This window comes from Sapajus apella, unplaced genomic scaffold, assembly GCF_009761245.1.
Source record: "Sapajus apella isolate SASKATOON/1434 unplaced genomic scaffold, GSC_monkey_1.0 scaffold6, whole genome shotgun sequence".
Classification (NCBI taxonomy): Eukaryota; Metazoa; Chordata; class Mammalia; order Primates; family Cebidae; genus Sapajus; species Sapajus apella.
The window spans coordinates 16,183,469-16,211,398 of NW_022436946.1; the positions used below are offsets into that span (position 1 = coordinate 16,183,469).

A 27,930-nucleotide genomic window follows, 5' to 3' on the forward strand; every position below is an offset into this window, starting at 1 on the left:
GAGTATGAATACTAGGAGGTATGGCTCAGTGGAGGTAGTAGGGGGCGGGTGGGGGTCATCCTTGGAAGTTGGTTACCACAGTGCATAAATGCCAGAGTCTGGACTAATACACAGGCAATCTGACTTGAGCCTTCACTTTAAACTACCATGTTCTGAAGTTATTATTTTTAAAAATGTTGTTTACATTGTTATTATCTCTCTGCCAACCTCTCTCCAGCTATAATGAAAGCTTCATGAGTACAGGGACTTGACGTGTCTTGATCAGTTGTATACTCAGAACCTAGTTGTTGAATAAATGAAAGAATGCATAAATTGATATTTTATTGTTTTAAAAAATCACTCAGCCCCCAATGTTGGATATTTTAGATTTTAACATTTGGAAGGTACACTGCAAACTGTAAAATATAATCATTATTTAGAGTACTAACAAACTTTCAAAACACAGTGGCTCAAATAAGCCACAAATTTACTTTTCTCTTTTATATCACTGGAGACCTAGGTACGTGGGTGACTCTGCTCCATAAGGACACCCAGGGATCCTTTGTTACTTTGTTACTGTCTCATCCTTTGGGGGTTGACATAAGTGACTAAAGCAGGCTTACCTTCACCAGCCCTGAGGAAGTGGGAAAAAGAGAGTGGAAGGCAAGCAGATTCCTTGTAATAATGGGATCTGAAAGTTATACATATAAGTTCCACCCCCATCCATTAGCCTCTTTAGCTGCAGGGAAATTTGGAAATATGGTTTCTAAATATGCTGTGCTAAAACTTAGGGTTGGGGGAATCTATTAGAAAAAAGTAAAGGAGACAATTCACAGAATCTGCCAGTGTATTTAAAGCATAAATGATAAAGTTAACTGTAATTATAAAGACCTGAATCTTTTTTTTGACCCTGATATAAAGTTTACTTTCTGTATCAGTTAGCTTCGTTGCTTTTATGCAGACTTCAGTTCTCTGTGAAATTTATGATTAGTCAAAATCTAGTGTTAGTAGGCTTCAGGGCTTATTTGGAGCTCAGGATCAGTTGAAAAACATCTAAAACTCACCTCTGGCTACATGTTTAGAGGTCACACACTAATGTGAACTATTCCAATTAATGTTGTCATTAACTTACCTTCAAAACAACAGCCCTATAAAATTACTGTTTTTGAGGCTAGAGCAGTAAAATTGTTTATCTTATATTTACTAACAATGATTGGCACTCACTAAAGCCCTGCAAGTTGTTTGTTTAATTTCTATTAATCTGATTATACAGCAGTATAGTTATAAGAGTTGAGAGTGAATGGAACTCTTTCTTAAAAAAAAAATTCCTCTGTCACTCAGGCTGGAGAGCAGTGGCACAATCTTGGCTCATTACAACTTTAGCCTCCTGGGCTCAAGCTATCCTCACACCTCCTCTTCCTAAGTAGCTGTGACTAAAACTGTGTGCCACTATGCTTGGCTAATTTTTTAATTTCTTGTAGAGATGAGGTTACACTATATTTCCCAGGCTGGGCCCAAACTCCTGGACTGAAGCAACCCTCCTGCCTTGACCTTCCAAAGGACTGGGATTACAGGCATGAGCCCCACACCTGGCCTCACATACTTTCTAGGTTTGATAGTAGTGTGACGTTTTAGTCAGTGTAGGCTGCTGTAACAAAATACCATCTGGCTTAAACAACAGAAATTTATTTTCTCACAGTTCTGGAGGCTGGAAGTCCAAGATCAGGGTGCCAGCATGATTAGGTTCTGGTGAGGGCTCTCTTCCCAGCTGGCCGACAGCCTCCTTCTCACTGCATCCTTACATGGCCTTTCCTCTGAGTGCATACAGAGAGACAAGCAGAGAGATACAGAGATAGAGATACAGATAGAAAGAGAGAGAGAGAGAGTGAGAGAGAGAGAGAGAGAGAGAGAGAGAGATCTCTTCTTCTTATGATGCTACCGGCCCTACTGAATTACAAGCCTCCTTTAAGACCTCATTTAATGTAACAAAAATGACTCCTGAAAGTCCTGTCTCCAAATACAGTTACACTGGGGAATGGGACTTTAACATGACTTTTGGGAATACACAATTCAGCCCCTCAAATTCACAATTAGAAATTATAACCAAAAAATGCTTTTTCTTTATTATTATTTCCAACTTTCAACCTATAAAGAATTAGGAGAAGATAGTCCTAGGAATCTTCTGTTATTTGAAGATTTACTGTAGATTTTATGCCATTGGCAATGATGGTAACAACAGTAAACCTCGGGCATTGGCTGTCTTGATTTTCCTTTTTGAGGAATCATTAGAATGAAGAACTGTACATCTAGATTCATGATCTATGATGAGGGGGGTCATCTGATTCTCATTTCTAAAATCTGCAAAGAGAAAGGAGGACTATTCTTTAGTTAGAAGCTCTAAATCAATTTTAAAGAACCATTAGTAGAAGAATTTAGGAATTTTTTATCTAGCACACTTGAGTACACCACGTCACTCCCACACAGAAATATACATGGCTTAGATCAATTCGGTAATAACATTTGCCAAATCATTTTGGGGGGTTACTCTATAGACAAAACAAACAGTTGATAGACTGCACTGGGGTCTTTTCAACTGGTCACTTTGACATATTTAAGATAAAGTCAGTATTATTTTAAGCTAGAATGTTAAGCAGGTACTGTATTTCTTCCTCTCACATGAGTAAGTAAGTTTTTTCTCCTCTCAACCTAATTGCAAAGCCATCTACATTGAAATAATTTGCCCAGGAAGGGTAGGATTAATACTTCTCAAATGAATTTGAGTGAAAGAGTAAACTAAATATTGGAGGGAAATTATAAAGCTCACATCCTATCAGTTTATAAAACATGAAAGTCCTGAATAGCACTATGATTTCCTGTTCCTTTTATATTTTTCTCTGAAGTTATTGTGGTAGAATAAAATACTCCTGGACTGTGAACCAAAGGACCAGGTCCAAGTTCTGCTTACACATCTAACTAGTTGTATGAACTTGGACAGGCCCTTGAACTTGACTGGGTCTCAGTGTCTTCTTTAATGTGGTAACAGCAGGAATGGTTCCATAGGGTTAATTGAGATGATGCATACAAAGGGATTTTATTTCGTGCTTAACATGTAGTAAACATTTATAAATACCGGTGGTTGTTGTAATGGTAGTTGTTGCCATCTCTTAGGCCCTTTTTAACAGTAACATTCCATTTCTTTCCCATTTCCATTTTTGGCTAGGGGTAAGATTTTTATAGAATATAAGACTTTCAGCAATAACAAGATTATTCAAAAGAGTAACAATAACAGGTTATTCAAAATAGTAAAAGATGATAGTCATATGTTTGTATCATGAAAAAAATTACACTAGCATTAGATCTTTATACATATGGAAAATGGAGCCAAATTTGCTATTGCTGATGAGGGAAGCCCTCAATCAACAAAGCAACCAAACAAACAAGAATGCTTTTTAAAATGATGCTGTTGACACTTTGGGAGGCTGAGGTGGGAGGGTCACTTGAGGCCAAAAGTTTGAGACCAATCTGGGCAACAAAGTGAGATCCTGTCTCTCTAAAAAACAAAAAAATTATCTGGGTTTGGTGGCATATACTTGTAATCCCAGGTACTCAGGAAGGTGAGGCAGGAGGATCATTTGAGCCCAGGAGTCTGAGGCTACAGTGAGCTATGATCACACCACTGCACTCCAGTCTGGGTGGCAGAGCAAAACGCTGTCTCAAAAAATGATGCTATTGAATAACGACTTTAAACTTTTAGAGAGAAGGAATAAATAGTCATGCCTCTCTAATAATATTTACATATGATTTCCCGTTAAATAGGGGCAGGTAATAGAAAAATGAAACCTCCATTTCAGTCTTACTTAAATATATGCATTTCATTTTAATTTTTATGTATGCATTCATATTTATTTATATTTCAAATAAAAATTAAAAATTAAAAATCACCTGAGAACTGAACCAATTATTGCATGTATTGTTTATCATTTTGTCTTTGAGAAGAAATTTTAAAAATTATAGTCTATTGTTATGTGAAGGAAAGCAATGAAAGGCTTAAATGTTTCACCTTCAATTTTTTAATTTCTACCAAGTGACTCTACTTGATTCCAATTATTTTGCATCATTTTCTCCCCCCTTTAATTGTCTTTTAAAAAGTGTTCAAAGTCAGTATCTTAATGAATGATCTTAGAATAATTGTAGTTTATTTCCTCATACCATATAGACTTTTATCCATTGGATCAAAAGCTTTATAGACTTCCCAGGCAATAAAGAGTTAGCCTTAGAAACTTCACATAAACCATATAGGTTAGGCAGCATTTCCATTTTTCACTCTTATTTTTTAATAACTTTTCTGACTGTGGAAGAGACTCTTGATCAGACAGATGTCTTTTTTTTTTTTCCCTTGGGCTCTTTCAATCTGTGTTGTAAAATTTGAAAAAATCCTTAAAAGAGAACATTAATGTAATATGCTTGGTCAGATGTGTTCTTTAAAAAAAATTAAACGTTGACATATAAAAACAATTCACGTTGTAAGAGGCTTCCATCTTTCATACTGGAAGTGTTACTGACACATACCATGTGAAACAAGTTAAAGAGTAATTTTATCTCAAAGCCTCTGCAGATTTTTTTTGTCCTTCACCTATACAAAATGACAAATAAGAATAAAACATTCTTTCTCACCTCTTAGAATACTCATGAATTTTTACATCAAGTGACCGATGTCTTTTTCAAAAAATATTGTTTTCATGATATGAAAGAAAAATGTAGTATACACTAGGCTGATGGCTATTTGTAAGATGGCAGCATACTTTATCATTCAACAAGTTTTTTTACAGGAAAAATGTTGAGAGAGATGATGTCTTTTTTGACTGCTTGTTTCTGAAATGTTAAATAAACTACATTAACATGTTTCACTTATGTTGTTTCTAAATATGCAAAACCATCAGAGGAATTTTCATCATTAGGATAATCCATGCCAATTTTTTTTCTCCAAAAATATAAAGATAACAGAGAAACTGGATTTTGGGAAAGAGCTTAAATTATCTGAACAATTGCCTTCCTTCCTCTGCTTCACAATCATTGTAAGTTCTTAAATATTCTAAAATATTTTAGCTTTCTTTTCTCATATTTTAATTTTTGGTATGGGCCAGATTGAAGTAAACATGCTCGGTTTCATTTATAATTACATCCAAATGAGTGGATCACTTTGGCAAAATCATCTTTTTATTCGTAGCTTTCTATATTTGATTTCCTTTGACAACATGCACAATGTTAGCTTCAGTTAACAGCTATAATTCCACAACCAGACTTGACTGAGTGCTGTAAACTCATGGAAACAAAAAACCTCAATGCCTCTGAAAAAAGGGAAAAGGGTTTTTCAGAAGGTAGGCAAGGCATAAGTTATCATGAGGGCTGTGGGTAACTCTATAGTGTAAGTAGCTATTGACCTGTCTACCGAATTACTGAAACCTCTCCCCAAGCTCCAGGAAGGAAAATAAAGTGTTAGTAGAAGTTTCCTGTAATCCTTCCTCAGCGTGACATAAGATCCCTTGGGAAATCTGCTGCTGTTGCAGGATTTCTCTGCTTCTATGTGGAATAGTGGTTATCTTTCCAATGCCATCTTCTGGGCCCCTTAACAAGTGGTCCAATTCATTTTTACTCAGATACTGTCTTCATAAGCAGGTCTTCTCAAATTGCTGTGTTTGAAAAATTCTAGTTTCACTTCAATATGGGCACACAAACAGAATGTGTAAAAATTAAAATTTAGCACACTGAAGCTCTTTCTTGAAAATGACAAACAATGCATAGATTGCATTAATTAACTGAAAAGAAAAAAATTGACCAGACTGAGTATTTTAGAGACATTATAACAGAATTTCACTTTTTAGAAGCTTTATGAAAGTATAACTTTCATACCATAAAATTACCTCTTACAATTCAATGATCTTAGTAAGTTCATAGAGTTGTGAAACCATCACTACAATCCAATTTTAGACCATTTCCATTACCCCAAAAACTCTCTCCTGCCCATTTGCAGTTAACCCTCACTTAACCTAGCCCAAGGCAAGCATTGCTCTGTTTTCTGTGTCTAAACATTCGCTCTTTCTACACATACTATAGAAATTATAAAATACATGAATCAGAATATGTAATCCTTTGTCTCTTCTATATCTTCCTTCTTTCACTTAACATAGTTTTGAGGTTCATCTGTATTATGGCATATATTTGTATTTTGTTTCTTTTAATTGTTGTGTGGTATTCTTGCATTTCAATTGTAACCAGATATTTGGCATATTATAGAAACACAGACCCAGCAAAAGGACAGCATTTTTGACTTTAGTAGTGAGAGCTATATATTAAGTGTTTTAAAGAGAAACAAAATAAGTACTTGCCTTTCACTTCTCAAAACCATAATGGAGTGTGATGACTATTTCTTCCAGTTTCTACCTAGGTTTCTACAACACTGCAATTCGTTGTGGGAAAGTTGTAATAGGTAGACCAGCTTTTTCTATCAGTAATTCCTGAGAAAAAAACTATGTTACTACCATAATCTTTTTCATGCAGACACTGGCTTGGATATATTATTTCTGTTCGTATTCCCAGATTACATTAGGTAAGAAGAAGGAGGAAAAAATTGAACAACAGTACAAGATAGAAGCAAAAGCATTATGCACCAGGGATATTGAGACAAACTACAGCTATATTCAACATCATGGATGAATCATAGAAACATCCTTAATCATAGGAATGTTGAATGAAAAATCAAGCCATAGACTACATACAGTATGATTGTTCAGAGATAAACATATATGTGATAAAACTATATAGAAATATAAGGGATTGTTGAAAACAAAATTCAGAATGTGATTTTATCTAGGGATTATAGGGCTATGTGATTGGAGGAGCACAAAAATAGATTTGCTGATGTTGGCAATGTAGTTTCTGTGTTGTAAATAGATGTACTAGGTGTTTTAAATGAATGGTGACTAAGGTGTTTGTGTGGATCAAATATATATAATTATGTAATTGTATGATATAAAACCATGAAACTCAATATAAGCTCACATATTTTATAAAGTCATTAATTTATACCTTCTGGAATAATGTAGAAACTGATTTATATTTATGATGATGATAGCCATTCTTTCATAGTACTGAATATTTCCACTGTTAACATTCAAAAGAAAATCTACAATCCACTCTCTAGCCATATGTCACGAAGAGTAACCTGTTAAAAGTGATAACTTCAGTGAGACCAAACATTGTTTTTTTGCCAACTTGACTGAATATATTTGGGGTTCACCGCTTTAGCCCTTGGGACTTATTGTGAAGTTATTTTTTCCATTCACCTTTTGGAATTTTTCACTACTCATTATGCACCTCCATTAGAGAGGAGGGAAAGGAAAGGAGAGGAGGTGAAATTCAAAACGCTCAGTGTTATTTCAGTGTTGGTTAGCAAGCTGTTCTGGTGAGACTTCTGGGACAGACACTGAAATTAATAGCCGTACCGAATATTTTGGATTTGTGAAACTCACTATCTATTGAAAGGTGTTCTTTAAATAGAGTTACAAATAAAAATAGGCCTTTTGGATGGGTTCTGCATGAAGTGACAGAAAACCCATTTTGATTTAAGAAAGAAGTGGGGAATTTATTGGCCTTTATAGGTCAAAAATCCAAGGATATAGTTGCCAACTACAGAGCTTAACTAATTAGAAATCAGTCCACATTTCTCTCTGCCTCCTTTTTCATTTTTATTTTTTTGAGAAAGACTCTCACTCTCTTGCCCAGGCTGGGGTGCAGTGGCACCATCACAGCTCACTGCAGGTGCCCAGGCTAGAGAGCAGTGGTGCAATCTTGGCTCACTGAAATCTCATCCTCCTGGACTTAAGTGATCCTCCCACTTCAGCTTCCCAAGTAGGTGGGACTACAGGTGCACGCCACTATGCCAGGCTAATTTTTATATTTTTTTGTAGCAACGGGGTTTTGCCATATCGATCAGACTGGTCTCAAACTCCTGGGTTCAAGTGATCTCCCTGCCTTGGCCTCCCAAAGTGCTTGGATTATGGGCGTGACCCCACTGTGCCTGACCTTCTCTGCCTTCTGCTGGTTGACTTCTGTGTCAGGCTCCAAATGGCATTAGCATCACTGCCTGATGGTCCAGACATCTTCACAGGCATAGCCTTGGTGGGAAGAAGAGGGAATGATCTTCTCTCGCAGCTCCAGGAAAAGGTTTGCAGCTGTGAAAGGCTCACTGGACAGCACCGACTTAACCCTGAACAAATCTGTGGGTTACTTATTCTCTCCAGTCTTTCCCCCAAGCACAGATGAATATTTTGAGTATGTTGTATCTCTGACCCCCTCTTTCACCTATGCTCACTCTTGTGATCAGAATTCTTTCCTTGCCAGTATTCTGAACTTGCTCTTGTAAGGCCACTGTCACATTTTGAATGAAAAATACCAATGACCTTTATCTTGGTTTTCATCCTCTTTGGTTTTTTTCATACAACATTGTTAGCTGCTTATTATTGTTTTATTATAAACATTTTGTAGTGTTTATCTCCATTTTACAGAAAGAGTGCCTAAGCACATTTTTTAAATTGTAAAACTTCAAATAAAGCAGAATCAAAGTGAGAAAGTCTCACTTCACACTGCTGTTCAACGCCTCCTCTTTTCTTCATATGGTGGTCAACCTTAAAGTCCACCAAATACTTATAGTCTGTGAATATCTATCATCTATCAATATAGATAGATGTGTGTGTGTGAGTATATATTTTACATATATTTTATGATTTTTTTTTTTTTTTGGGACGGAGTTTCACTCTTATTACCCAGACTGGAGTGCAATGGCGCGATCTCGGCTCACCGCAACCTCCGCCTCCTGGGTTCAGGCAATTCTCCTGCCTCAACCTCCTGAGTAGCTGAGATTACAGGCACATGCCACCATGCCCAGCTAATGTTTTGTATTTTTAGTAGAGACGGGGTTTCACCATGTTGACCAGGATGGTCTCGATCTCTTGACCTCGTGATCCACCTGCCTCGGCCTCCCAAAGTGCTGGGATTACAGGCTTGAGCCACCGCGCCCGGCTATTTTATAATGTTTTAAATTTTCTTCTTACATCTTTGAAAACTTAACCACACATATATTATTCTGTGATTTAATAATAAGGCTTGGAAATCTTTCCATGGTAGGAAGCATAGATCTACCTTTCCCAATGGTTGTGTAATATCCTGTGGTATTATTACAACATGATTTAATCATTCCCTGATAGGCATTTAGGTTAACTTTTAAAAATGTTATTCAAAATAATGCTATAGCACTTTCTCTATTTTTTTTAAATACTCCTTTTGCTTGGATCCTGTGACACTATATACTTTATATTGTTTTCACATTATCTTTGATCACTTGTTTTATTTTCACTGGGTCCTCTTATACAAGCTACCTAAATGTGGGCATTCTCAGTTTTTCTTGCTGTTTTTTTTTTTTTTTTTTTTTTTTTTTTTTTTTTTTTTTTTTTTTTTCATTTTCTTTCTTTACATTAAATGGTCATTAATTAAAGACATTTTCAAGTCTTTAATTAGCAGTTCTACATATATGTTTGTCCAATTAGGTTTTTACTCTGGATTTAAATCCTGCAGGTTAGAAATGAATCTTCATACACCTTCTGATAGTTTCCATATGCATTTATTTCACAGGCAGCATGCCCCAAACTAAGCTGTTTCTTTTCTCTTTCAAAATAACTCCTCCATGTCAACATTGATTATTGATGAGAAGGAAGCCTTGGCTATTTGATAAGAAGAAATAATAGGGATGTCTATGAAATATTTTTGAGAATTTTATAAATTTGAAATCATTACTGAAATGTTAGGGAATTTTTTTAAAATTATATGTTTTGATTTATTAGTTGTATAAGTAGAGTTTGCATTAATAAAACCATAAAATCAATACATTGATCAATATACAAAGTACAAACAATAGGGATTATTCCTGTTTAAGCAGAACTCTCCTTAAATACATAAAATAATGCTATCAATACCTATAACAACTCATGCCTCTTGCCTGTCCCTCAAGCTTCTTTTTCATTCAGCAAATATTCATTAGTACCTTCCATGTACCAAGTAATGTACAAGATTCTGTGGACTTTTATGATTTGCACGCCTCTTGTTCATCTCCATCTCCATCTTATTCTTTGGGTTGAAATACAAGCATAGCATTTTGTTTAGGGGAGCAAGCTGTACTTGCAAGCTGCAAATCAACAGATGAAATGTTGAATGGGCGTTTATTTTCTCCTTTCATTTAACACACGTTTTGAACTGTCACATTTTCCTGCCTTAGTCCGTTTTAAATTTGTGCCTTAAACAAAACAATTAAGTTTGTTGGCTGTAAAATAGCCAGGTCTGAAGTAAAAAGGGATGCCTAGTTTGTTATGAACTTTCTCTTTTTTCGGTGAACTCGCTGCTGGAGAGAATATATTTGAGAGACAGAATAGTACAGGTAGGTTTAGTGCCAGATGACTGGATCATTGTGCTCCTTTCTGCTTGCATGAACTTGGGCATAATTAACCTACATAGCTTCATAGGGTTGTTTTGAGGATGATGTGAGATTGTATACACACACACACACACACACACACACACGTGCACCTTAAGTACCCGATAACTATTAACTCATTATGACATGCTCTATTTTGTGTTTCCTGTATGTTTTAGGTTAGAGCTCTTTTTCTGCCATTTTCTTTAAGTAAAATATATTATTTTGTTTATTTAGACGTATACCTTAATCTAAACTTTCTAGAAAAATCATCATTCTCTGTATAATGTGAATTTTTAATGAATTGTAAGCTATCAATCCCAATTCTATGTGCTTGAGCAAACAAAGTTACCATGAAAATCTCTGCATAACAAAATGATTATAAAGCTTATGGAATTTATGTATTTTAATAAATAATGACAAATGTGAATTTCAGGGCAATCAAAATATTTGAGATTTTAAAATACTTGAATTTTTGTTATAAAAGAATTAGATCCATATTGTCATCATAATTTTGATAAAACTACTAAGCTGTGTTATACATGTGGACAAATATAAGAACACCATTCTACCATATGACATTTAAAGAAGTTCAAAGCAAAGAAATATATTGGAAAAATCTGTATCCCATGACTCTTTTAATGGCCATATTTCACTGTGATAATATTGTATTTTACATTTCTTCAACAGATTTGGTAATTTCATACAAATACAAATTTTATATGATCCTTTGTAACAATTCGTTCTGCATTGGATGTTAAGTATTTACAAGAGTACAAGCTCATTTCAATATTAGCCTCCAAAAGTACTATTTCCATTTAAAAGGCAGTGAAATAATTTGTACCAAGGTGCCAAGGACTCGCTGTTTTATATTCACCAATTACTTACTAATTAAAAGCAAATTTAACAATTCAAAAAACCCTCTAATTTGAAGGAAAAGATCTACTGTGTACCAGGTGGGTGGAGGGCTTGACAGGCAACATCTCATTCAATCTCATAATAATGTTTCTATGTAGATAATATCTCCCTTTACACACCTAAAACCAATACTTAGAATGATTATTTACTCAAGTTCACTCTTTCAAAGCAGGGAGAAGTTGACGAAATCCAAGTCTTTCTGAGTGATATTTCTCCATTGCCTCACACTACTTCCTAATTATTTGCTTGTGGTAGAAATATTTCTTAGTAGAGAAACTTCCAAATGCCTTTATTTGTTAGAAACTTCCAAATGCCTTTATCCATTCTCTCAGAAATGGATTCTTGGATCTTTTTAGAATTGTTCAAACTATTTTATTTTTACTTTATTTTACTTATTTATCAAAATTTCTAAATATTTATTTATTTATTTTCTAGAGACAGGGTTTCACTCTGTCATTTAAGCTGGAGTGCATACTGTAGCCTTGAACTCCTGGGCTAAAGCGATCCTCCTGCCTCAGCCTCATAAGTAGCTAGGACTATAGGCACATGCCACCACATCTGGCTAATTTTTAAAGTTTTTGTAGAGATAGTATCTTGCTGTGTTGTCCAGGTTGGTCTTGAAGTTCTGTCCACAAGTGATCCTCCTGCCTCAGCCTCCCAAAGTGCTGGGATGCTCAAACTATTTTAGGGACTTGGCTTAGTATCTTTGTAATGTGTGTAGATATCTACTAACTGCATAAATATACATATTAACCTATTAATTATGTCCCTATTTTCTTGAGTTTAAAAATTGAGATACTCCTGTTTTCAGGGGTACAGGCAATGCACATAGAGCAAGGAAGCTTCATTCTTCTCAGCAACACTGACTAGAAGACAGAAACCCAGGATGGATTCTTGATACTTCTTCCTGTCTCATTTTCTGCATTAGATAATCTATCACCAATTTCTCTTAACTCTACCTTCTAAAAACCATAGGAATACATCCATTTCTTCCATCTTTCTAGCTAATATTAATGTTGAAGTTATCATTATCCTTCACCCCAATAACTGCAACTGGATTAATACAAAGAAATTTCTCCATATCCTTTTTTGCCCACTTCTATTTACTCTGTCATGCAGCCAAAATAACCTTTGGGAACACAATTCTAATTAGGTTAGTCTTCTGTTTAAAACTCTTTCCTTTCCATTGCATTTAAGTTGAACACTGTCTTAGTCTGTCCAGGCTATAATAACAAAATGCCTTAGACTGAGTAATTTAGAACCAATAGGAATTTATTGCTGACATTCTGGAGGTTGGAAAGTCCCAGATCAAAGCTTCGGCAGATTAGGTGTCTTTTTCTTAAAGATGGTACCTTCTGTGTCCTCATAAGGCAGAAGGGGCAAGGAGGCTCCCTCAGGCTACTTTTATTAGGGCACAAATCTTATCTATTAAGGCAAAGTCCTTATAACCTAACCACCTCCTAAAGGCCCCACCTCTTAATACTACTGTATTGGAGATTAGTTTTCAACATATGAATTTTCGGGAGATGCAAACATTAAAACTATAGCAAAAACCAATGCTGATTCTTGGTGGGAGGTACACTGAGTGGGGCACATACACTCATTTATTTAGTGTTTTAAATATGTAGAAATGAGTAGTGGCTTCAATGTGTTTCTTCATGGTTTAATATTATGAAAAGTTACCATTACCTGCTACAAAGAGGAAACTTGTTTTTGAAGGTAATTTTCTGAGTGATCATATTAGTACTAAAACTCACTGATAAGACCAACATGATGGATAGGAAGTGCAGTGTAATGTTTAAGAATATAGACTTTGCTGGAGTCAGACTGCCAATGTCTGAAACCTGCTTGCTTTGCTACTTCCTCACTGGAAAACTTGCTTGAGCTTCTCTGGGCTTCAATTTCTCCATCTGGAAAGTAGGGACACCAACAGTTCCTGTTGTGAGGACTAAAAGGGAAAATAACATAAAATCTGCTTTGGAGAGCTTGGCACATAAAAGGTATTTAGGAAATCATAGCTGTTTTCATTAGTTCTTTAGTGTTAGGTAAAATCTCGTAAAGAAGACCTACACAAAATATTTTTTTGAAACTGCCATAAATTAGATTAATAAATGAGAACTGAGCAAGATTGCTGTTCTTAAATGTTAAAATAGGATTTAAGTTAGAAAAGAGAAACGGAAAATTGCCACAGATAATTAGATAACCAGCAAAATTTAAAGAGATTCCTTTAATTACTAAATAACTTTAAAGAAATTTCTCTCTAAGTTTAAAGAGTAAAAACTGATTATTTTGTAGAAGAATATTTTATAGCAAAACTTAAACTAGAAGAGACAAAAAAATCTAACAGTCCTTAGAAGAATTGAAAAGCTGTCAAGACTTTCTGCTGTCTCCTCATCAAAAAAGCAACAAGCCTAGATGGTTTTATCATGGGATTTGATCTTCAAGGAACTAATAACTCCATTATTATTTACACAGTTTCAGAGGATAGAGGAAAAGAAAGTTTCCAAATTATTAGTATGAAGTGAGTATAACATCAATATCAAATGTTAAGAATGCTGGTGCATTTGAACCTGTGCACACATGTACCCAACTATCCACCAAATCCAAGAACTGTAGTCCATTTTCATCTAAATCTTTGCAAAAATCCTAACCAAATTATTTATGAAAAGAATGAAGCAGCATATAAACAGACTAATATGACACATATAAGTACACTTATACATTTTTATGTGTATGAAAATAATGATGTTTTAGTATCAGGGACTCTTTTAGCTATTAACCTATTCATTCTATTCATATGTCAGGAAAATCACATAGTTATTGCTATGGTCGGTGTATTAGTCAGCGTACTCTAGAGGGACAAAACTAATGGAATTTATATAATAAACTCATATATGTATATGAGTTTATTAAGTATTAACTCACACAATCACAAGGTTCCACCATAGGCTGCCTGCAGGCTGAGGAGCAAGGAGAGCCAATCTGAGTTCCAAAACTGAAGAACTTGGAGTCTGATGTTGGAGGGCAGGAAGCATCCAGCATGGGAGAAAGATGCAGGCCCAGAAGGCTAGGCCAGTCTCCATTTTCACTTTTTTCTGCCTGCTTATATTCTAGCCATGCTGGTAGCTGATTAGATTGCACCCACCCAGATTAACAGTGGGTCTACCTTTCCCAGCCCACTGACTCAAATGTTAATCTCCCTTGGTAACATCCTCACAGACACACCCAGGATCAATACTTTGTATCCTTCAATCCAATCAAGTTGACACTCAGTATTAACCATCACAGTCTGACTCTGTGTCCCCACCCAAATCTCATCTTGAATTGTAATCAAAATTATAATCCCCACATGTGGGGAGAGGGCCCTTATGGGAGGTGACTAAATCATGGGAGCAGTTCCTCTGTGCTGTTGTCATGACAGTGAGTTCTCATAAGATCTGATGGTTTTGTGAGGGGCTTTTCCCCCTCGCTCTACACTTTTCTCATTCTTCTCCCAGCCGCCATGGGAAGAAGGATGTGTTTGCTTTCTCTTCCACCATGATTATTAGTTTTCTGACGCCTCCCCAGCCCTGTGGAACTGTGAGTCAATTAAACCTCTTTCCTTTATAAATTACCTAGGCTCAGGTATTTCTTCATAGCAGTGTGAGACTGGACTAATATAGTAAATTGGTTCTGGTAGAATGGAGTGCTGCCATAAAGATACCTGAAAATGTAGAAGTGACTTGGAACTGGGTAACAGGCAGAAGTTGCAACAGCTTAGAGAACTCAGAAGTAGACAGGAATATTTGGGAAAATTTGGAACTTCTTAGAGACTTGTTGAATGGCTTTGTCCAAAATGCTGATAGTGATATGGACAATGATGTCTAGGCCGAGGTGGTCTCAGATGGAGAGGAGAAACTTGTTAGGAACTGGAGCAAAGATGACTTTTATACTTTAGCAAAGAGACTGGCAGCATTTTGCTCCTGCCCTAGAAATCTGTGGAACTTAGAACTTTAGAGAGATGGTTTAGGGTATCTGGCCTGGTGCCTTAGCTGTTCCAGCTTTCAGGCTTTGGAGAGTCTGAGCTGACTCAGGGCAGAAAGGAGCCCCCAGCACAGCACAGCCACCCTACCAAAACGTGGCTAGGCTATTCCTTTAAGTTGGTGCCCAATCCCATTCCTCCTTACTGGACTGGACCTCCCAACCAGGACCTCCAACCACCCCTGTGCAAGCTCTCCAGCTGACAGAGACCTGAATTCCACTTGGGACAGTGTTCCCAGAGGGAGGGGTAGGCCACCATCTTTACTGTTTGGGCAACTTAGTTGTTCTAGCCTTTGGGCTTTGGAGGGTATGAGCTGACCTGGGGTGGAAGGGATCACCAGCACAGCACAGCCACTTTACCAAAATGGGACCAGACTGCTGCTTTAAGTGGGTATCTGACCCTGTTCCTACTCATTGGGTGGGACCTTCCAACCAGGGCCTCCAACCACTCCTGCCTGAGCTCTACTGTTGACAGAGATCTGAATTCTTCCTGGCATAGCATGCTCAGAGGGAGAGGTGGACCACCATTTTTGCTGTTTGGGTGACTTAGTCATTCCAGTCTTTGGGCTTCAGAGTGTCTGAAGTGACCGAGGGTTGAAGTAGACCCCCAGCACAGTATAGCTGCTCTACCAAAACATGGCCAGACCGCTTTTTAAAGCAGGTCCTGATCCCATTCCCCCTCATTGGGTGGGGTCTCCTAACCAGTGTCTCCAGCCACTTCCTACAGATGTCTGTGGGCAAGCAACAGGTCTGTACCTCCCTGGGACAAAGCTTCCAGAGGGAGGGGCAGGCTGCCATCTTTGCCTTTTTGCAGCCTTCACTGGTGACACATCTAGGTTCTGAAAAATCCAAGGTGGCTAGAGACTAGAGGAGGCACCAAGCATACCACAGCAGGCCTACAGAAAAGTGGCCAGACTGTTACATGAGTGGCTATTCCCATATCTCTTTACCAGGCAGGTCTTCTAGGCCTGGGTCCCAGCCATCTCCTGCCAGAGGTGTTGAGCTAATACCAACTCAGAAACTACCTGGACAGAGCCTCCAGAGGCAATTGGAAGACTCTTATCCAGAGCCTCTGGAGTGGAACTGCCCTTGCCACCCTCAGATTAATGAAGGAGCAAAGACCCTAAGTGCTTATCCATACCTCCAGCAAGCTGTAGTCCACCCAACAAGAGGAGGCCAGTTCATTTTCCATGAGTTCCATACATTCCCCATGACTCATCACTGGACAGGGAACCCCTGGCTTGGGCTCACAGCACAAACCCTCCATCTTGGGTTGACTGCACTGAGTGATTGCTGACCTGCATCTCTCTGGGGTGGAGACCCCAGGAGACAAGCAAATGGCCCTTGGCCACTAAGATCTCTCCTTCATTGCCTCTAAGCTGGGGAAGGAACATAAACACTGAGATTGTCCCAGAGCTGCAGTGGGCAGCCCAGGAGTGCCAAGTTGTGAGCTATAGGCAGCACCCAAGGGGAAGAGGAGCCCACACTTTCAGAGAACTGAGAAGGAGCATGGCTGCAACTGAGGAAACAAGTGAGCCACACAACTGAGCAAGAGTCAACCAACTGAACAATACATCTAAGTGTCACCTGCTGGATAACTCCCCCAAGCTTCAATACCCAAAATACTTCACTAACATACCTCTGAAAGTAAAGGCAATAAGTCAGCTTCAAGTAGAGATCCTACACAAAACCTTGGTCCAGAAAAGATCCAGAAAAGAAGTCTATTGACCATACTCAATCTACACTGCAGTTAAAGGAACACCCATACACAGAGATGACAAAGAGCTAATGCAAGAACTCTAGTAACCCAAATGGTCAGAGTGTTGTATGTCCTCTAAATGACTATACCAGTTTTCCAACAAGAGTTCTTAACCAGGCCAAATTGTCTGGAACGACAGAAATATAATTCAGAATATAGACAGAAACAAAGATCATCGAGATTCAGGGGATGGCAAAACCCAATCTGAGGAAAACAAGGATTATGATAAAATACTACAAAACCCAACCTGAGGAAAGTAAGAATCATGATAAAGTAATACAGGAGCTGAAGGACAAAATAGCCAGTATGAAAAAACCAATGGTTCTGACAGAGCTGAATAACACAATATAAGAATTGCACAGTATAATTAAAAGTATTAACAGCAGAATAAACCAATTTGAGGAAGAAATCTCAGAACTTGAAGATTGGTTCTCTGAAATAAGGTAATCAGACAAAAATAAAGAGAAAAGAATAAAAAGGAATAACAAAACCTCTGAGAAGTATGAGATTACGTAAAAAGGCCAAATCTATGAATCACTGGTATCCCTGAAAGGGAGGGGGAGAAAGCAAACAACTTAGTAAGCATATTTCAGGATATAATCCATGAAAACTTCCCCAGCCTTGCTAGAGAGGCCAAGAGTCAAATTTAGGAAATACAGAAAACTCCTTCAATATCCTACACAAGAAGATCATCGCCAAGACATATCATTGTCAGATTTTCTGACATTGAAATGAAAAAGAGAATGTTAAATGCAGCTAGAGAGACAGAGCATGTCACCTACAAAGGGATACTCATAAGGCTAACAGTGGACCTCTCAGCCGAAATCCTACAAGCCAGAAGAAATTGGGAGCCTATATTCAACATTCTTAAAGAAAGCAATCTTCAACAAAGAATTTCATATCCAGCCAAACTAAGCTGCCTAAGTGAAGAAGAAATTAGATCCTTTTGCAATAAGCAAATGTTGAAGGACTTTATTACCACCAGACTTGCCTTACAAGAGAGCTTGAAACAGGCACTAAATATAAAAAGGAAAGACTGCTAGCAGCTACTACAAAAGCACACTTAGACACAGAGACCAGTGTCATGGTAAAGCAACCACACAAATAAGCCAACAAAATAGCCAGCTAACAGCTCAATGACAGGATGAAATCCACACATATCAATACTAACCTTGAATGTAAACAGGTTAAATGAGACACTTAAAAGACACAGAATGGCGGGTTGGATAAAAAAGCTAGATTTAATGGTATGCTGTCTACAAGAGACACATCTCACAAATAATGACACTCATAGGCTTAAAATGAAGGGATAGAGAAAAATCTACCAAGAAAATGGAAAATACTGGGGTTGCAATTCTAATTTCAGACAAAACAGATTTCAAATCAACAAAGATAAGACAAGACAAGGAAGGCATTATATATGGTAGAGGATTCAATTTATCAAGAGGAATGGTGTTTAATCTGTAGATCATGTTGGGAAGAACTGACATTTTAACTAGGTGAGTCTTGCAATCCATGAACATGGTATATGTCTCCATTTATTGAGGTCTTCTTTAACTTCTTTCATAAGCATTTTGTACAGTTTTCAGCATAAAGATTTTATATAAGTATTTCATTTTTTGGAGGGGTATTGTGAACGACATTGTTTTAAAATTTTGTTTTCCAATTATACGTTGCTAATATATAGCAATATGATTGATTATATGGGTTGCCTTGCAATCTTGCTAAACTCATGTATTAGTTTTAGAAGGTTTTATAGATTCCTTGGTACTTTCTGTATAGAAATCTATGTCATCTACAAATAGAAGGTTTTATTTCTTCTTTTCTAATCTGCATGCCTTTTGATTCTTTTCTCTGCTTATTTTAAATAGCGAGGACTTCCTGTACAATACTAAAAAGAAGCAGTGAGAATTCATCCATGCCTTACTCCCAATCTGATAAGAAAAATCTTCATAATTTACTATTAAGTAGAATGTTGGCCAAAACAATTTTGAAAAAAAGAATTACAAAGTTGGAGCATTTACACTACCTGATTGTAAGATTTCCTACAAAGCTTCAGTAATCCAGATAGCGTGGTGTCAGCAAAAGGACAGACACATAGCTAGCATAAGCGAGTTTCTTGAGGTGATCAAATCGTTCTATATTCTGATTGTGGTAGTTGTTGCACAAACCTATACCTGAATTCAAAGTCATAGAACTGTACATCCTTCCAAAAGTCAATGTTACTATCTTGTATTTTTAAAATAAAAAAATTTTTAGACCTTAAAAAAAAATTTATCAAGAGGACCTAAGTATCCTAAACATATATGCACCCAACACAAGATAATGAGATCTTCTTGATGAATTGAGCACCCAGATTCATAAAGCAAGTTCTAAGAGATGTACAAAGAGACATAGACTACCACACAGTAATAGTGGGAGACTTCCACATTCCACTGACAGTATTAGACAGATAATCGAGGCAGAAAATTAACAAAGATGTTCAGGACCTAACCTCAGGGTTGAACCAAATGGATGTGATAGACGTTTACAGAAGTCTCCACCCCAAAACAATAAAATATACATTATTTTCAATACCACATGGCACATACTCTAAAATTGACCACAAAATTAGACATGTAAAAGTCCTCAACAAATGTAAAAGAGGTGAAATTATACAAAACACACTCTTGGACCGCAGTGCAATGAAAATAGAAGTCAACACAGTGAAAATTGCTCAAAACCATACAATTACATGAAAATTAAACAACATGCTCCTGAATGACTTTTGGGTAAATCATAAAATTAAGGCAGGAATCAAGAAGTTCTTTGAAAATAATTAGAACAAAGATACAACATACCAGAATCTCTGGGACACAGTTAAGGCAGTGTTAAGAGGGAAATTCATAGCACTAAATGCCCATATGAAAAAGTTAGAAAGGTATCAAATTAGTAACCTAACCTCGCAACTGAAAAAATTAGAGGAGTAAGAACAAATCAACCCCAAGGCTAGCTGAGGATGAGAAAAAAACAAAAATCAGTTTTGAACTGAAGGAAATCAAGACAGGAAGAACCATTCAAAAGATAAATGAATCCAGGAGTTGGGTTTTTGAAAAAAATAATTAAGTAGATAGGCCACTAGCTAGACTAAAAAAGAACAGAGAGAAGATCTAAATAAATACAATTAGAAATGATGAAAGGGATGTTACTACTGACCATGCAGAAATAAAAATAACCATCAGAAACTACTAAGAACACTTCTATGCACACAACAAGAAAACCTAGAAGATATGAATACATTCCTAGACACATACACCCTCCTAAGACTGATCCAGGAAGAAATTGATTCCCTGGACAGACCAATAATCAGCTCCAAAACTGAGTTAGTAATAAATAGCCTACCAACAAAAAAGCTCAGGGCATGATGGATTCACAGCTCAATTCTACCAGATGTACAATGAAGCACTGGTACCATTCCTATAGAAACTATTCCAAAAAATTGAGGTGGAGTGACTTCTCCCCAACTCATTCTGTGAGGTCAGCATCATCTTGATACCAAAATCTGGCAGAGACCTGACAGAAAAAGAAATCTTTGGGCTAATAGCCTTGATGAACATTAATGTAAAAATCCTCAACAAAATACTTGCAAACCAAATCCAGCCGCACATCAAGAAGCTAATCCACCATGGTCAAGTGGGCTTCATCCCATGATGCAAGTTTGGTTCAAAACACGAAAATCAATAAATGTAATTAATCGCATAAACAGAACTAAAGACAAAAGTCACATAATTATCTCGATAGATGCAGAAAAGCCTTTTGATAAAGTTCAACATCTCTCATATTAAAAACTCTCAATAAACTAGGTACTGAAGGAACACATCTCAAAATAATAAGAGCTGTCTATGACAAACTCACAGCCAACATTGTACTGAATGGGCAAAAGTTGGAATCATTCCCCTTAAAAACTGGTGCAAGACAACAATCCCTTCTCTCATCACTTCTACTCAAGATAGTATTGGAATTCCTAGGCAGAGCAGTCAGGCAAGAGAAAGAAAGGAAGGGCATCCAAATAGGAAGAGAGGAAGTCAATCTATCTTTGTTTCCTGAGGACATGATTCTATATCTAGAAAACCCCATAGTCCCAGTCCAAAAGCTCCTTCAGCTAATAAACAACTTTAGTAAAGTTTCAGGACACAAAGTCAAAATACAAAAATCAGTAGCAGTGGACACTGCCAAAGAAGCATCGATAAGGTCTCTCATCTCCCTGCCATCATGTCTAAGTCTCCTAAAGAGCCTGAACAGCTGAGGAAGCTCTTCATTGGAGGGCTGAGCTTTGAAACAACTAATGAGAGTCTGAGGAGCCATTTTGAGCAATGGGAAACGCTCACAGACTGTGTGTTAATGAGAGATCTAAATGCCAAGGTTCCAGGGGCTTTGGGTTTGTCACATATGCCACTGTGGAGGAGGCAGATGCAGCCATGAATGCAAGGCCACACAAGGTGGATGGAAGAGTTGTGGAACCAAAGGGAGCTGTCTCAAGAGAAGATTCTCAAAGACCAGGTGCCCACTTAACTGTGATAAAGATATTTATCGGTGGCATTAAAAAAGTCACTGAAGAACATCACCTAAGAGATTATTTTGAACAGTATGGAAAAATTGAAGTGATTGAAATCATGACTGACTGAGGCAGTGGCAAGAAAAGGGGCTTTGACTTTATAGCCTGTGATGACCATGACTCCGTGGATAAGATTGTCATTCAGAAATACCTACTGTGAATGGCCACACTGTGAAGTTAGGAAAGCCCTGTCAAAGCAAGAGATGGCGAGTGCTTCATCAGCCAAAGAGATCTACTTGGTTCTAGAAACTTTGGTGGTGGTCATGAAGGTGTCTTTATAATAGAAAGATTTATAATCCTTTGGGTATATACCCAGTAATGAGATTGCTGGGTCAAATGGAATTTCTATTTCTAAGTCATTAAGGAAGTGCCACACTGTCTTCCACAATGGTTGAACTAGTTTACACTCCAACCAACAATGTAAAAGTGTTCCTATTTCTCCACATTATCTCCAGCATCTGTTATCTCCAGATTTTTTAATGATCATCATTCTAACTGGCATGAGGTGGTATCTCAATGTGGTTTTGATTTGCATTTCTCTAATGACCAGTGATGATGAGCATTTTTTCATAGGTTTGTTGGCCTCATGTATGTCTTCTTTTGAAAAGTTTCTGTTCATATCCTTCGCCTTTTGGGTGGGTTTTTTTCTTGTAAGTCAAAAGTATATTTTAAAAAGCTCAATATCAGTGATCATTTAAGTAATGCAGATCAAAACCACAATAAGATAACATCTCACACCAGTTCAAAATGGCTGTTATTAAAAAGTTAAAAAAAAATAACAGATACTGGCAAGGTTGCAATGAAAAGGGAACCCTTACACACTGTTGGTGGCAGTCTAAATTAATTCAACCATTGCAGAAAGCAGTATGGCAATTCCTCAAAGAGCTAAAAGCACTACTACCATTAGACGGAGCAATCCCATTACTGGGTATATACCCAGAGGAATATAGAGCATTCTACCCTAAAGACACATGCATGTGAATGTTCACTTCAGCACTGTTCACAATAGCAAAGACATAGTCTCAATCTAAATGCCCATCAATGACAGACTGAATAAAGAAAATGTGGTAGATATACACCATGGAATATTATGTAGCCATAAAAAAGAATAAGATAACGTCTTTTGCAGGAACATGGATGGAGCTGGAGGCTATCACCCTTAGGAAACTAACACAGGAACAGAAAACCAAATACCATGTATTCTCCCTTATAAGTGGGAGCTAAATGACAAGAACTTACGAACACAAAGAGGGAAACAACAGACATAGGGGTCTACTTGAGGGTGGAGGGTGGGAGGAGGAAGAGGAGAAGAAAAGATAACTATTGGGTACTGAGTTTAATACCTGGGTGATGTAATAATATATACAATAAACCCATGTGACATGTGTTTATCTATGTAACAAACCTTCACATGTACCCCAAAACCTGAAATAAAAAATAAAAATAAAATAAAATCTTGTTATAACATAACTAAATAGAAACTTTAGTAATATCACAAAAACATATGATGAAGCACTAGACACAATCTCACTGAAGTCAAAGACAAAAGATATATTACCTCTACTATTATTTATTATGGTTCTGGAAGTCTTAGCCAAGGTAAGTAAAAAAGACAAAGAAATTGCATTAGTAAACTGCACAGGACAATTTATTATTGTTTTCAGATTAGAAACCTCTATACCGAGATAATTGAAGAGAATCAATTGAAAAGCTATGGTCAGGATAAAAATAAAACAATAAGACAAAGGAAATAATATTTAGAAAAAACTCAAGAGGCAATGCTCAGGACCTAATAATAATAAGGAATATTTTTTGAGCAGACATTAAGTACTTTGAATGAAACTTCTCATTTTCTTATTACAACTCTCTGAGGCAGGTGTTACTGTTATTTCTATTTTTCCTGTGACAAAATGGAGGTACAAAGTGTTTATGCAACTTGCTCAAGGTCTCATAAACGTGAGTCTCTGCTCTTAATCAGTATAATATACTTCTTCCTGGACAATCTAAACCTCACTGAGGAACATTTTTATAAATTGGGGAAAAAACTTCTGCCATAAAACCATAGTTCCTCTTGGGTCAGAAGATGCAATATTTCAAAGATACCAATTCTCCTTATCTAATTAATAAATTCAATGCAATCTCAATCATAATATATGTGCATTTTTTAAAGCTAAGTAAACCTGTTCTTATATTACCAGAAACATTAAAGAAAACAATAAGTAATAAAGTGATGAGGGAGGAATGATGTCATATATTAACATATATATTAATTTAAATAATTATGTGTTGACATCTAAGTAAACAGACACATTATTCAACCAATGTGAAGAGCCTAGAAACTCAAATATAAATAAAAATTTAATTTATGGCATAGTTGATATTTTAGATCAATGGAAAAATATATTCCATAAATTGTGTCTGGACAAATAAACTGTGTTCTTACTCCACTGCTTGAACCCAAAGAATTTCTAAATGAGCTGAAGATTTAAAAGTAAAAAGTGAAAACTATAGAAGTACTAGAAGAAAAGTGAGAAAAGTTTTTAAAAATGCAATTTTATCGTGTGTGTGTGTATACAGGGGAGAGAGCTTTCTTAGCAAATGTAAAGCCTAAAAACCATGAAAGAATAGTTTAATAAATGTGTTTACACATACATGTAAAAATAAAAAAAAAGACACATTTCAAGCAGAAAATACATTTGGAAATATATGACAGAAAGACAGCTTATTTCCTTAATCTACCAAGAACTTTTCAAACCAATAAGAAAAAAGTCAACAGCTCAAATTCAACTGGATAAAGAAAAAATGTTTCTATTGTATATTTTTTTGTATTTTAAAATTACATACATGTAAAACTTTTGAAGAAAAAAGTAGGACATCATTACCCTGTGATAAGCCACCTCCATATATATCTTATCAGATCTTTCTTATGACTTTATTTTTCACAAAAATATTATAAAATATTATATTTTATAATAATCCATGTGTCATCTACTGTCATAAAATCTTTGGATGTCATAAAATTTTCTTCTATGACATAATTGATGACAAAACAATTTTTCATGTTGTGTTGTATATATTTATTCCCAGCTTTTTGTTACTGTGAATATTCTCTAAGTAAAATCTTTGTGTATATCCTTAGTTTTTTCATCAAATACATTCCCTGAAATAGAATTGCTAATGTTAAAGGATATATGCACTTTAAAGTCTTTTACCAATATTTTTGGACATTCCTAGGTTGTTCTAATTTACACATTCTCAAACAGTATTTGGGAGTGGCTGTTTCATTGAATTCTTGTCAATATTGAGTATTGCATTTAGGAAATTTTGACTAGACCACTTGAAAAGGAATCCTATCATTATTTTAATATTACATAAATGATTACAATTGACATTGAATTTTAATATATATGCATATTGGTCATTTTTTTCCTTTGTGAATTTAGGCATCTATTTAGAAGAAATTAATGCTGTATCTATTTGGCTAAAATAACTATCTGGACTAGAAACAAATGTACTGATTGATCATTTTGCTTTCCATAATCACTAAATATTCTTGCAATCAGTTTAACAACAGTGTCACAAATAGTATCTTGACTAACCTCTTAAATAGCTGCTTTTGTCAGGGAACCCACATATGCATATTCACCAGGCAGCCAGACCAGAAGGAAAGCCTGATGAGTTATCACAAAATTTGGATGGTTCTCCAGTGTTCATGCACAGTAGAGTTTTTACAATTGCTTCCTCGCTTCCTCTACTTTTTTTTTCTTATAATTTCTTTACATAAGAAACCCAATAATTTGGAACTCTCCCTTCATCCGGATTGGTTTCATTTCCAACAGTCAAGGGAAGACACAAACAGCTCGGTGTTACATTGTCAATTAAACTAAGGTGGAGGAGGGGAGGGTGGGCTCAGTGATAAATGAGCAGTCATTTCAATGTTTTCCTTCCAGCCGAAATCAGAGCCAGATTACACTTTATCTCGCCCTGACTTTTAGCAAGATAGATAGCCACACAAAATTTTCAGGTTCAAATAGTCTCCATCAAAAGAGCTAAAACCCTCATCTTCTGGCCACACTGAACTTTCATCTTTTTAACTCAAAGGATCCGATTGCTTTTACTGAATAAGAAACGATTTTATTTAACTCATTCTCCCAGTCTTAGGTCTTTAACCAAAATAAAGGCAAACAATTAAACAAATTAACCTCACTGCTTGATACACAGCTTTTTAGATATTGTCCAAAAAGCGCTGCTTCAGATCCTGAAAGCCACGTGATTAAGTTTACTTATTATCAGCAAGAAAATCCTTGCCCGGAATTACGTATTTTAGGTATCTAAGGCTGCATATTCTGATAAAACAGCGTTGGCCATAAAGCTGGGGCGGCAATAAATTACATTAAGAGTAGTAGGCTTCTAGACAAATAATTCCTTTTGATTGCATTGCAGTTAGAAATTTACCTATTTATGTTTGTGCATAGATATTTAATACAAATATCTTTGCTTTTAAAGGATGTTAATGTCTCACTTAATATACTAACGACAGAAATAAAGTTCAGAAATACAGAACGAATGAATTTCACAGTGGTTTGTTCTTTTCACGTTATGTGTATGAGTTGTAGGAGCAAGGCTTGCAGGGTTTTTGAGCAGATCTAATGCAGAGTCGCTGATACCAAGGGTTATCTGCTTTTAAGAACCAGTATATTATAATCTCATTTCATATTAAGTGGAATTAAATTTCACGTTCTAATCACTTGTCAGTGCTTTAAAAAAAAAAAAAAAAAAAGACTTTTAAACGACCTGTCAGACATATGACCCGGATGCTGCCAGACCAAACGACTTTTATTCAGGTGGACCCTTGTGGGTACTGGGCCACCTGCCGGGCAATAGGGCAGGATCTCAGATTTGGTGACGGAGAAGGTGCTGCTGGAGAGTGAGCGGAAATCTTCCTTGGAGGCCTGGAGGCAGCAGCCAGAACCTCTCAAGCCGGGAGAGGGCACCCTGGCTGGCTGGGGCCGGCCGCGCTGCAGTCGCGCATTCGCAGGTGAAATTGCACTCCCGCGGGGCATGCGCGCCCCCTGGGGCCGGGAGCAGGTGGGAGTATCCTACCTTCCGCCCAGCACAGCCTGAGGTCAGAGTACTGTCCCCTCTTGCACTGCCCAATTTGTCAAGGTCCGGTATCGAATAAATAGCTGTCTCCCCAGACCTTTATAGTGACTAATCCAAATAAATCGCAGTCACTTTTACTGTGCGCTTCAGCAGGCAGCGGGCTTTAATGGCTCTGTCTCCTAGACCTCCGGGGAAGACTCGCAGCGGCCTCTGCGCGATCGTCAGCTCCTCTGGCTGGTCTCAGAGCCTCTGCCTCCCCTCCGGGTTTCGTGGGGTCACTAGGAGCGGTCGCAGCCCATTCCCTGCACGTTGGCACTATCTGCTGACTGAAGTTGCCCTCTGGGGTCCCCAGGATTAAAAGAGAGGGTAAAGCCTCCCATCTTCCACATGCGCCTGTCTAATGTGGGCTTTTCTCTGAGATCTTGTTTACTCCCTACCTTTCCACCCTCTTCCCCTGCTCCTCTAAACCTCAGAAATTCGAATTATCTTCCCCATTCCACTTAAATCCCTTTGGCCAATCAATCCGGATCTTACCGACTTCCTCTGGGATCTCTAAAGCTTTGATCCCCAGACTTACAGCTCCATATTATGCACTCCCATCCTTCCCCTCTGGGATACCTCTAGATGCCTACTCAAAATACCTGCTGGCGCCAGAGGAAATTCATATGTAACAGATACCCAGCGAGTGTGAAACCAGCACTCTGCTTCCAGGGTCGTTTTCCTCCTCACCTTCCCCATCAAATGGTCTATTAGCGAGTGCTAACACTAGGCATTATTGTGAATCCTGAGTGCGGGGCTGGAAGGTATGGAACCGCTTTAATAGAGACGATGATTGCTAACTTACACGTGGCATCGCGCACTCCGTCCTCCCCTACTCGCTGCAACCCTGGGTGCCCGACGTTTGTAAAATTAATATGAGCCCCAGGATTGGTCCACAGGTAGCTTTTGTAAAGGAGTCCAGGATGACTTCAAGCAAACTTCAAGATATCTAAAATAAAAGATAATTACTCACTTGCTTTTAAAACTGCTACTGAA

At 37.1% G+C, this 27,930-nt stretch overlaps 1 pseudogene; it reads left to right on the forward strand.

Annotated features, from left to right (window-relative positions):
• The first annotated feature begins 21,449 nt into the window (after positions 1–21,449).
• LOC116548984 lies at positions 21,450–27,253 on the forward strand (annotated as a pseudogene).
• Positions 27,254–27,930: the final 677 nt, after the last annotated feature.